Raw genomic sequence first — 12,449 nt, 5'->3', positions numbered from 1 at the left:
CCTGGGTCCTGACTGTCCTAAATCATGTAACTAATATCACTGATGCATTCAATCATGTTTTCCTGGTTTAATACAACTTCATCAACCCAGCATTGATCAAATCTACACTTCCAAGGTGCTGGTTTGTCACTCAGGTCATTTATATCAGTCAAGCATCCTAGACCTGCTAATACATGATCCTGACTGAACCATACAGACAGGTCATTCTCTCTCTCTGTTCCTTTCAGACAGAACAGGGGGGCTCATAAGGACCACCACCCTTTTCTATCCATTTCTCTTTCTTACACTCCCTCTCTCTCTCTCTCTCTCTCTCTCTCTCTCTCTCTCTCTCTCCTCTCTCCTCTCTCTCTCTCTCTCTCTCTCTCTCTCTCTCTCTCTCTCTCTCCTCTCTCTCTCTCTCTCTATCTCTCTCTCTCTCCTCTCTCTCCCTCCTCTCTCCTCTCTCTCTCCTCTCTCTCCTCTCTCTCCTCTCTCTCTCCTCTCTCTCTCCTCTCTCTCTCTCCTCTCCCCTCTCTCTCTTTCCTCTCTCTCCTCTCTCTCTCTCTCTCTCTCTCTCCTCTCCTCTCTCTCTTTCTCTTACCACACCTCATACATTGAAACAATTTCATGAATGAGGAAATGTTGTTTTTAATTCCTACCCTCTCTCCTCTCTGACAGTAAACTTAGTAACAGTGATAACTAAATTACATCTTCTGTGTTGCCAACCTCCGTGTTCTGTGTAAACTATGTAATGAATGAGGAAACACCTGTAGTTTAGCCCAGGCAGCAACCCATGACAAAGTACTGGGTAACTGGTTAGTTTGGGATTTGAAATCCGCTGCCAGTGCTATAGACTAAAAAACGTACCTGTTAGGCCCTCTGCAACAAAAACTGTTTCTAAGCTAAACTTCACCCTATACTGACAGTGCTAGCTAGTTCAATCTAGTTGATATTTTCATTTCCACCTTAATCATAATAACATTTTGTATTTATCAATAATTCTTCAAGAAAATGTCATTTTCCTGTCAATCATCACCCTTCCCCCTCTCTATCTCCACTGTAGAGTTTAGTTTGATTCTCATCTATCTGGTTTTACCCATTTCTACATTCCAGTCCTGTGCTGCTACAGGACTCTGTAGAAACCATGTCATGGATGAGGAAATGCACTTTCACTTGACGCTCCCAGTAGAATTGATGGGTGTTGGGTGGAGTTGTGAGTCTCATGACTTATAAGAATGATGGGTAAATACGACGTGATCTAAACACATTATTTAAAAACCTCTGCCAGTCTGATGTACAATCACCCCTAATCATTCATGAAACATGACTTGTCACCCTGTCACATGATTATCACTGTACTGTGTTCTGTACTGTAACTCTGGATGTTTGTCCTCCCTCACCTGCAGCCTACATCACCTGCCCTGCCAGAACCCTCCTCTCTCTGCCCTGTCTCTGATCACCTGCCCTGCCAGAACCCTCCTCTCTCTGCCCTGTCTCTGATCACCTGCCCTGCCAGAACCCTCCTCTCTCTGGCCTGTCTCTGATCACCTGCCCTGCCAGAACCCTCCTCTCTCTGCCCTGTCTCTGATCACCTGCCCTGCCAGAACCCTCCTCTCTCTGCCCTGTCTCTGATCACCTGCCCTGCCAGAACCCTCCTCTCTCTGCCCTGTCTCTGATCACCTGCCCTGCCAGAACCCTCCTCTCTCTGCCCTGTCTCTGATCACCTGCCCTGCCAGAACCCTCCTCTCTCTGCCCTGATCACATTTACAGACATTATGTTTAATGGACGTGAAATAATCCTATACTGTAAAGCCTAAGATCAATGCTTTTAAACAAACACATGTATTTGAAAGGATAAGACATCCGACCAGGAATAGAGATGCTAATTTACTTAATCATAACCTATTCTGGACTGACAGTAAATCCTTCACTCTCCAACATATGAATAAACACCTTCTACTGACCTTTATAAAAGTCTGGTTTCACCATCAGCCTCCTCTCTGTGCTCCATCTGGTTCTGTGTGTGTCTGACAGTAATGCTGACAGTCTGATCACCTGTAGTGCTGCCTTGTACTCATCTGATCCCAACATTAAAGACTCCTCTTACTGCTGTTGTTATTGGTACTGTTCATGAACATACAGTACATATTTGAATGTGTCACACCCACATACATACACACACACACACACTCTTATGCTTGGACCAGTTGATCCTGTTTGGAGTCTTATTACTGGAACTTTCTTATGTAAGGGTGCATGCATGCCAAAACTGGATGGGAGAATGGCAGAGGTTTGAAGGAGAGATGGAGAGGAGGAGTAAGGAGGTAAAGGAGACGGGGTGAGGAGGAGAGAGGGGGAGGTGTAGAGGAGGAGAGAGGAGGTAAAGGAGACAGGGGGTGAGGAGGAGAGAGGGGGAGGAGTAGTGGAGGAGAGAGGAAGTAAAGGAGACAGGGGGTGAGGAGGAGAGAGGGGGAGGAGTAGAGGAGGAGAGAGGAGGTAAAGGAGAGGGGGTGAGGAGGAGAGAGGGGGAGGTGTAGAGGAGGAGAGAGGAGGTAAAGGAGACAGGGGGTGAGGAGGAGAGAGGGGGAGGAGTAGAGGAGGAGAGAGGAGGTAAAGGAGAGGGGGTGAGGAGGAGAGAGGGGGAGGAGTAGAGGAGGAGAGAGGAGGTAAAGGACACAGGGGATGAGGGGGAGGATTTGATCCTGGCATGTTGTGACTCGCACTTGAGATCCTTTTTCTTAACCTGAATCTTGACGGGAAGGAGAGAGAGATACAGAAAAAGATAGAGAATGTACACTGTGTATATGTGTGAATTCATTTGTATCAGTGTACTGTATGTGTAAATATATGTTTGTAAGTGTGAGTGGAGGAGAATGCAGTACACCCCTTTGTGGTGTGTGTATGTATGTGTATGTATGTATATAGGTTCATATAATAATAATATGATATATGTAGGTTTGCTGTATGTATACTGTACAGTATGCTTGTGTTATCAATATTTGACCTATAATATCTTAACTTGCCAATAAAGCACTTAAAATGTTTTGATAAAAAGTGAAAGAGATAGAGGAGAAGTGAGAGAGAGAGAGAGAGATAGAGAGAGAGAGGGAGAGAGAGAAAGGGTGAGAGAGAGAGAGAGAGAGGGCGAGAGGGAGAGAGAGAGAGAGAGAGAGAGAGAGAGAGAGAGAGAGAGAGAGAGAGAGAGAGAGATAGAAAGGGAGAGAGAGGGAGAGAGAAAGGAGCGGGAGGATAGAGAGTTTTCCATTATTGTGTGTGGAAGCACTAATCAGTGGTTCACAATGCAGCCATGTCCTAGTGCTGCCCTCTAGTGGTGCTACAGGACACTTGTCTCATTGAAACAATGTCAAGACTTTGCAAGTGTTTAGGTCCTCAATGTGTTTCTTCTGGTATTAGTCACCTCTTCAGGGGCCCTAGCATTAGACCAACTGGACACAACTGGTGTGTCAGAACTCCAAAAAACACAGATCCAATACATGACGCTGCCAGGATCACAGGGTAAGAAGGACAAAAACAGGTTTTATATTATAGTAGAATATGATATACTTGTAATTTACATTTACATTTAGCAGACGCTCTTATCCAGAGCGACTTACAGTAAGTACAGGGACATTCCCCCGAGGCAAGTAGGGTGAAGTGCCTTGCCCAAGGACACAACGTCAGTTGGCATGACCGGGAACCGAACTGGCAACCTTCGGATTACTAGCCCGACTCCCTCACCGCTCAGCCACCTGACTCCCAGTAATCTTTTCTTCACAAGATAAATACTATATTTTCGGGTTGTCAGTGTTTGTCATGCCTCATTACAGGTGAGACTTACGACAGCCTTGGAGCGAACACCCTCGTCTGAACTGTTTGTTGAATGTATTTGAGTTTGTGTCATCATGAAGAATAAGACTGCCTGCGCTTTGTTTAGTTGAGCTTGTTTTTGTACTCAGTGGGCAGCAGTCGTGGAGTCAGAGGGGAGGCCCTGGACCCCCTGATATCAGACTGGTGTGGTGGAATCTTATCATTAAAAGTCTGAGGTCAGAAGAATGTTTTTATCTGTTTATTCTTACAGGAAGGAGGAGCAGTTCTAAAACAGTACCAAAATGATGTCTGGAATAGAAAGACTCTCTGACATGACATTATATGAGCACTCCTTTGAACAGTAGTTCTAAAACATTTACATAATCAGTTCAATAGTTCATGTCTATCAAAGGAGGAACTCCACAATATGTAAGGAAGCAAAAAGGAAACAGGCTGCAGAACTTAATACAGATGTTCAACACTAGAGACAGAGCTCAAGACAAGAAAGAGGAAGTTGAAGAATTCCTGCTGTGTGGGCAGAACAACCAGGGTCAAACAGTCACATTTGTTACATGTTTGGTCAGCAAACAATAACTGTTCTAGGCCAAAGAATATAATAAACATCTTGAAGAAAAGTAATTTTATATTACATGAGTTAGACACCCCCCTACCAACACCCCTCTTTATCACTCACAGTGAGTTAGATGTGTGTGTATGTGTGAGTGTGTGTGTATGTGTGAGTGTGTGTGTATGTGTGAGTGTGTGTGTATGTGTTCCACAGTCTGTGGAATGCTCTCCCTGATCACCTGAGGACACCACAGACTGTGGAATGCTTTTAAACGTGGCCTCAAAACTCACCTTTTTAACAGAGCCGTTGGTTGATTGACTCACTATTCTGTCCCATTTTCTTTTTTGGTCGACATGATTTTATCTTAATTTTTTTCGCCCTTTCTTGTTTTTAACCTGTAGCACTTTGAGATTTTAGCTAATGTGAAGTGCATTATAAATATTATTATTAGGATACTATAAAGAGAGAGAGAGATCCAGAAAGAGGGAGAAACAGAGAGAGAGAGAGAGAAACTGCTGCAGGCAAAGACGTGGAGGAGGGAGAGGGGGAGGGAGAATGTGCTCTCTTCAGGGGGAGAGCACACATGGGGAGAGAGATGAGGATGAAAACGTTTCAATAGACACACTGAGAGAGCTCAGTGAAGGTAAGGAGGACAGAGACAAGGAGAGGAGGTGGGGGGAGCAGATAAAGAGGGGGAGGGGGGGAGGTTGTGCATGTGAGAAGGCAGGGAGGAGGATAGGATCTTTCTCTCTCTCTCTCTCTAGGTAACGGGGGGGGGGGGGGGGGGGGGCAGGGAGCGCAGTCTGTGGTACTGGAGCTTGGCTCTGGCCGGAGGGGGGGAGGGATGGGGACCAGGAGAGAGAGGGGGAGCAGACGGTGGGCTGGGACACAGGCTGGGGGGGTCAGAGAGGGGGAGGGCCGAGGCTGGACTGGCTGCCTGACTTAACCAGAAGTTCTGCTCTCCTGAATAAACCCTCCCCTATCTCCCCTGTCCCCTATAGACCTGCTGTACCTGGACTGACCCTCACCTGTCTGACCACCACGCTCCTATAGACCTGCTGTACCTGGACTGACCCTCACCTGTCACTGACCACCACGCTCCTATAGACCTGCTGTACCTGGACTGACCCTCACCTGTTCCTGACCATGATTCTGGATTAGCCCTTGGTACATCTGAACCTGTGTTCTGAATCAAAGTTCTGCACTTGTGTTTCTCCTGGTCTCTCTGTCCTGCTACAACCAAGAGTCTTCATGACCAGGAATATCTACACCCTTTTCTCTTGGGCTGAATCTATTTCACTTTATTAACCTTCTGTTGTAAACACTCCCCAGATAACTGCTGTGTGCTGATTCAGCAGCACTGGAATGAGAGCAGTGTTGTCATGGCTGTGTGCTGGAGGTCACATGTATATGGGGACAATAACAGCAGTCTCAGACAGGGTTAGGGTTAGAAAGGGAGGGCCGTAGTGTCTTACAGATCTCCTCCACTCCCTCACCGCGGAGGATGGCTACCGATCTCCTCCACTCCTCTGGTGGAATGAGCCTGAATGCCAGGAGACACAGGACATCCCACACCCTCATCCATGATACTGAGAGCATTGTGGAGCCAGTGAGAGAGGCTTTGTGGAGACAAAGTATCCCAACTCTTGATCCACCACATCACATCACATCAGTAACACAGGACAATATTGGCCAAACAACGAAAACAAATTCCCCTGTTTGATGGAAGATGGGAAACTAAACGGTGTTTTAACATTAACCAATGTCCATGCCAATACCACAATGCCAATATCAATATAATTAGGTATTTGACTGTGGGTTAAATCAGAGCAAGAATGAAGTAAGGTTAACATTAAATAGATATTTGATAACATTGCAAATGAATGAAATCAATTACAAGGCAAACATGTTACAAAATGAAGGCTTTAAATCTTACCTACTCTACCATGATTATTGTAAATCAGAGAGAGAAAGCAAGAGGTGAGGAAGGAGAAGGAGTAGGACAAGCCAGAGCTGAGGAGAAGGTCTCAGGAGATGAAGAATCCATGGAACAATGCTTCACAATTCCCTTTATACACATGAACAACCAATCAGACCACATCTTGACCCTTATCAACACATGACTTAGCAATGCGACAGGAATTTACACAATGAGGTGTGAGACCCATCAAGCAGAGACTCTGTCCAGCAACTCCAGATGTTAGCATATGAGAGGAGGGGGCAGGGGGACACCCAGCCTTACAGTAGCATGAGAGAGGAGGGGGCAGGGTGACACCCAGCCTTACAGTGGCATGAGAGAGGAGGGGGCAGGGGGACACCCAGCCTTACAGTAGCATGAGAGAGGAGGGGGCAGGGTGACACCCAGCCTTACAGTGGCATGAGAGAGGAGGGGGCAGGGGGACACCCAGCCTTACAGTGGCATGAGAGAGGAGGGGGCAGGGGGACACCCAGCCTTACAGTAGCATGAGAGAGGAGGGGGCAGGGGGACACCCAGCCTTACAGTAGCATGAGAGAGGAGGGGGCAGGGGGACACCCAGCCTTACAGTGGCATGAGAGAGGAGGGGGCAGGGGGACACCCAGCCTTACAGTAGCATGAGAGAGGAGGGGGCAGGGGGACACCCAGCCTTACAGTAGCATGAGAGAGGAGGGGGCAGGGGGACACCCAGCCTTACAGTAGCATGAGAGAGGAGGGGGCAGGGGGACACCCAGCCTTACAGTAGCATGAGAGAGCGCCTACTGGACATAAACACAGCTACGTTTTTCTTTCTCCCCGCTGTGTGGAAGGGGGAAGAATGATCTCAGCTGGCAGCTCTGTACCCTGAACATCCCACTGGTGACCTTGGGCACACAGCCTGGGTTAGGTCACACCACTGGGCTTGTCTGGTCACCTGAGATGATCAGACAGTCTGCGTGTGTGGACAAGGCACACAAGTCACTCACTGGCTTAGCCGGAGTCAGAGCGAGGAGGAAGCTGGTGAGATAAACGAAGCGCAGGCTGGTGATCGGTTCAAACAAAGGCTTCCATAACTAGACCCTTGTCTCTGACGCTTTAATCCATTTCAATCTACAAACCTTCTGACATTCCCCAGACAGCTGCTCTCTGCTGATTCAGCAGCACTGGAATGAGATCCATGTTGTCATGGTTATGTGCTGGAATTCACGTGGTCCCACCGGGGCCCTGACGCTCTCTGAGGGGGTCTGAGCCTGTACGTACCAGACAGGAAACGTTTAACCAACAGGAGGCTGAACAGTCGTCCTGGCAACACCTTCATGACAAGCTGAGACGGCTGTTGCATATACCCTGACACTACCCGCAGTCTCCTGTCAAACAGTGATCGTAAAAAGCACAAGAACGTTTTGATCCGGTACGAGACTGGGTCAACGTTTTGTCCTTCACACCACCGAGAGAAAGTTTGCCAGCGTGTCACATGACCCCTCACAGTGGATCACATGACCCCTCACAGTGGATCACATGACCCCTCACAGTGGATCACATGCGTGTGCTCTGTACAGTCTGGATGACAGCCTCAGACAGACCTCTGTGTTCTAACAGGTCCCTCTCAGTAGCCAAGCCATGAGAGGACCTCCGATCCCAGGTGGGCTCTTCACCGTGCCTCCGGCTTGGGAGAGCATCCTTCCACTGAGGGAGAGGCCTCGTCCATCCACCCCCAACGGTGGTTCGTCCCCGTGACATCAGGTCTGCTCCTTTGTTGAGCAGGTCTGGGATATGCAGGGCTCTCAGGGAGGGGAGACAAGACAGGTACTCATGCAGGCACCTAAATAAGTCCTCTGAGCCTTCTCATACTACAAATGGACAGATACAAACAGATGGGTTTCAGCAAAACAATGATTGTCACCGAACTACCTCCTAGTTAAGTTACTAAACCATCTCCCTGGTTCATGTGTGTGTGTGACCCCGCCCATCTCCCCCTGGCCTCCTCCAGGTAGATGGAGCCCAGGTGCAGGTAGATGGGATGTGTGTCTGAGGCGTCCACCACTAAGTCCAGGGTCCTCTCATATCAGAGAGTAGGGAGGGAGGGTAGGGTGAGAGAGTAGCGAGGGAGGGTGGGGGGAGAGAGTAGGGAGGGAGGGTAGGGAGGGAGGGTGGGGGGAGAGAGTAGGGAGGGTGGGGAGGGAGGGTGGGGAGGGAGGGTGGGGGGAGAGAGTAGGGGAGGGAGGGAGGGAGGGTGGGGGGAGAGAGTAGGGAGGGAGGGTGGGGGGGAGAGAGTAGCGAGGGAGGGGAGGGAGGGAGGGTGGGGGGGAGAGAGTAGGGAGGGAGGGTGGGGGGAGAGAGTAGAGAGGGAGGGTGGGGGGAGAGAGTAGGGAGGGAGGGTAGGGAGGGAGGGTGGGGGGGAGAGAGTAGGGAGGGAGAGTAGGGAGGGAGGGTGGGGGGAGAGAGTAGGGAGGGAGGGTGGGGGAGAGAGTAGGGAGGGAGAGTAGGGAGGGAGGGTGGGGGGGAGAGAGTAGGGAGGGAGGGTGGGGGGAGAGAGTAGGGAGGGAGGGTGGGGGGAGAGAGTAGGGAGGGAGGGTGGGGGGAGAGATTAGGGAGGGAGGGTAGGGAGGGAGGGTGGGGGGAGAGAGTAGGGAGGGAGAGTAGGGAGGGAGAGTAGGGAGGGAGGGTGGGGGGAGAGAGTAGGGAGGGAGGGTTAGGGGGAGAGAGTAGGGAGGGAGGGTGGGGAGGGAGGGGGGGAGAGAATAGGGAGGGAGGGTAGGGAGGGAGGGTGGGGGGAGAGAGTAGGGAGGGAGGGTAGGGAGGGAGGGTGGGGGGAGAGAGTAGGGAGGGAGAGTAGGGAGGGAGGGTGGGGAGGGAGGGTGGGGGGAGAGAGTAGGGAGGGAGGGAGGGAGGGTGGGGGGAGAGAGAAGGGAGGGAGGGTGGGGGGGGAGAGAGTAGCAAGGGAGGGGAGGGAGGGAGGGTGGGGGGAGAGAGTAGGGAGGGAGGGTGGGGGGAGAGAGTAGAGAGGGAGGGTGGGGGGAGAGAGTAGGGAGGGAGAGTAGGGAGGGAGGGTGGGGGGAGAGAGTAGGGAAGGAGGGTGGGGGGGGAGAGAGTAGCGAGGGAGGGTAGGGAGGGAGGGGGAAGAGAATAGGGAGGGAGGGTAGGGAGGGAGGGTGGGGGGAGAGAGTAGGGAGGGAGGGTAGGGGAGGGGAGGGGGGGGGAGAGAGTAGGGAGGGAGAGTAGGGAGGGAGGGTGGGGGGAGAGAGTAGGGAGGGAGGGTGGGGAGGGAGGGTGGGGGAGAGAGTAGGGAGGGAGAGTAGGGAGGGAGGGTGGGGGGGAGAGAGTAGGGAGGGAGGGTGGGGGGGGGAGAGGTAGGGAGGGGAGGGTGGGGGGAGAGAGTAGGGAGGGAGGGTGGGGGGAGAGATTAGGGAGGGAGGGTAGGGAGGGAGGGTGGGGGGAGAGAGTAGGGAGGGAGAGTAGGGAGGGAGGGTGGGGGGAGAGAGTAGGGAGGGAGGGTGGGGGGGAGAGAGTAGGGAGGGAGGGGTGGGGGAGAGAGAAGGGAGGGAGGGTAGGGAGGGAGGGTGGGGGGAGAGAGTAGGGAGGGAGAGTAGGGAGGGTGGGTGGGGGGGGGGGGGAGTAGGGAGGGAGGGTGGGGGGGAGAGAGAAGGGAGGGAGGGGTGGGGGGGAGAGAGTAGGGAGGGAGGGTGGGGGGGAGAGAGTAGGGAGGGAGGGTGGGGGGAGAGAGTAGTGAGTAGGGAGGGAGGGAGGGGGGGAGAGAGTAGGGAGGGAGGGTGAGGGGAGAGAGAGAGTAGGAGGGGAGGGAGGGGGGGAGAGAGTAGGGGAGGGAGGGTGGGGGGGAGAGAGTAGGGAGGGAGGGTGGGGGGGAGAGAGTAGGGAGGGAGGGTGGTGGTGAGAGTTGGGAGGGAGGGTGGGGGGGGAGAGAGTAGGGAGGGGAGGGTGGGGGGGAGAGAGTAGGGAGGGAGGGTGGTGGAGAGTGTAGGGAGGGAGGGTGGGGGGGGAGAGAGTAGGGAGGGAGGGTGGGGGGGAGAGAGTAGGGAGGGAGGGTGGGGGGGAGAGAGTAGGGTGGGAGGGTGAGAGAGTACATTTACATTTATTCATTTAGCAGACGCTTTTCTCCAAAGCGACTTCCAAGAGAGAGCTTTACAAAAGAGCACAGGTCACTGATCATAACACTGAGACGCCCCAAACATTGCGGGGAGCCAAACAAGAAGCACACATTGTGAAAAACCGAAATAAGTGCCAGAAGGAAGAACCATAAGAGCTTGAGTAAGTTACAATTAAACATGAACCTCAAAAAAGTGCAAGAGTGTACCTGGAGAAAAAACAAGCAACAGTAAAAATATATTTCACAGCGAGTACGATCATTTTAAATCAGTTACAGTTAATCAACAAGAGCAGGAAGTCTCTAAGTAAGAGTCATTGTGATCCTGGAGGAAGAGAGTAGGGATTGAGGGTGGGGGGGAGAGAGTAGGGAGGGAGGGTGGGGGGAGAGACTAGGGAGGAAGTGTGGGGAGGAAGGGTGGGAGGAGAGAGTAGGGAGAGAGGGTGGGGGGGAGAGAGTAGGGAGGGAGAGTAGGGAGGGAGGGTGGGGGGAGAGAGTAGCGAGGGAGGGTAGGGAGGGAGGGTGGGGGGGAGAGAGTAGGGAGGGAGGGTAGGGAGGGAGGGTGGGGGGAGAGAGTAGGGAGGGAGAGTAGGGGAGGGAGGGTGGGGGGAGAGAGTAGGGAGGGAGGGTGGGGGGGAGAGGTAGGGAGGGGAGGGTGGGGGAGAGAGTAGGGAGGGAGGGTAGGGAGGGAGGGTGGGGGGAGAGAGTAGGGAGAGAGAGAGTGGGGAGGGAGGGTGGGGGGAGAGAGTAGGGAGGGAGTGTGGGGAGGGAGGGTGGGGAGAGTGGGGAGGGGGGGAGGGTGGGGGAGAAAGTAGGGGAGGGAGGGTGGGGGGGAGAGAGTAGGGAGGGAGGGTGGGGGAGAGAGAGAGTAGGGAGGGAGGGTGGGGGGGGAGAGAGTAGGGAGGGAGGGTAGGGAGGGAGGGTGGGGGAGAGTAGGGAGGGAGGGTGGGGAGGGAGGGTGGGGGGGAGAGAGTAGGGAGGGAGGGTGGGGGGAGAGAGTAGGGAGGGAGGGTAGGGAGGGAGGGTGGGGGGAGAGAGTAGGGAGGGAGGGTGGGGGAGAGAGTAGGGAGGGGAGGGTGGGGGGGAGAGAGTAGCGAGGGAGGGTAGGGAGGGAGGGTGGGGGAGAGAGTAGGGAGGGAGGGTAGGGAGGGAGGGTGGGGGGAGAGAGTAGGGAGGGAGAGTAGGGAGGGAGGGTGGGGGAGAGTAGGGAGGGAGGGTGGGGGGAGGGAGGGTGGGTGGGGGGAGAGAGTAGGGAGGGAGGGTGAGGGGAGAGAGTAGGGAGGGAGGGAGGGGGGGAGAGAGTAGGGAGGGAGGGTGAGGGAGGGTGGGGGAGAGAGTAGGGAGGGAGGGTGGGGGGAGAGAGTAGGGAGGGAGGGGTGGGGGGGAGAGAGTAGGGAGGGAGGGTGGGGGGAGAGAGTAGGGAGGGAGGTGGGGGGAGAGAGTAGGGAGGGAGGGTGAGGGGAGTGAGTAGGGAGGGAGGGTGGGGGAGAGAGTAGGGAGGGAGGGTGGGGGTGAGAGAGTGGAGGGAGGGGTGGGGGGGAGAGAGAAGGGAGGGAGGGTGGGGGGGAGAGAGTAGGGAGGGAGGGTGGGGGGGAGAGAGTAGGGGAGGGAGGAGGGGAGAGAGAGAGAGTTGGAGGGAGGGAGGGGGGAGAGAGTAGGGAGGGAGGGTGAGGGGAGAGAGAGAGAGTAGGGAGGGAGGGTGGGGGGGAGAGGTAGGGAGGGAGGGTGGGGGGAGAGAGTTGGAGGGAGGGTGGGGGGGTGAGAGTTGGGAGGGTGGGGGGGAGAGAGTAGGGAGGGAGGGTGGGGGTGGGGGGAGAGAGTAGGGAGGGAGGGTGGGGGGGGAGAAAGAAGGGAGGGAGGGTGGGGGGAGAGAGTAGGGAGGGAGGGTGGGGGGGAGAGAGTAGGGAGGGAGGGTGGGGGGAGAGAGTAGGGAGGGAGGGTGGGGGGGAGAGAGTAGGGAGGGAGGGTGGGGGGAGAGAGTAGGGAGGGAGGGTGGGTGGGGGGAGAGAGTAGGGAGGGAGGGTGGGGGGAGAGAGTAG

The sequence above is a fragment of the Osmerus mordax genome, chromosome 2 (assembly GCF_038355195.1).
Source record: "Osmerus mordax isolate fOsmMor3 chromosome 2, fOsmMor3.pri, whole genome shotgun sequence".
Taxonomy (NCBI): domain Eukaryota; kingdom Metazoa; phylum Chordata; class Actinopteri; order Osmeriformes; family Osmeridae; genus Osmerus; species Osmerus mordax.
Note: the sequence above shows the minus strand (reverse complement) of the source record.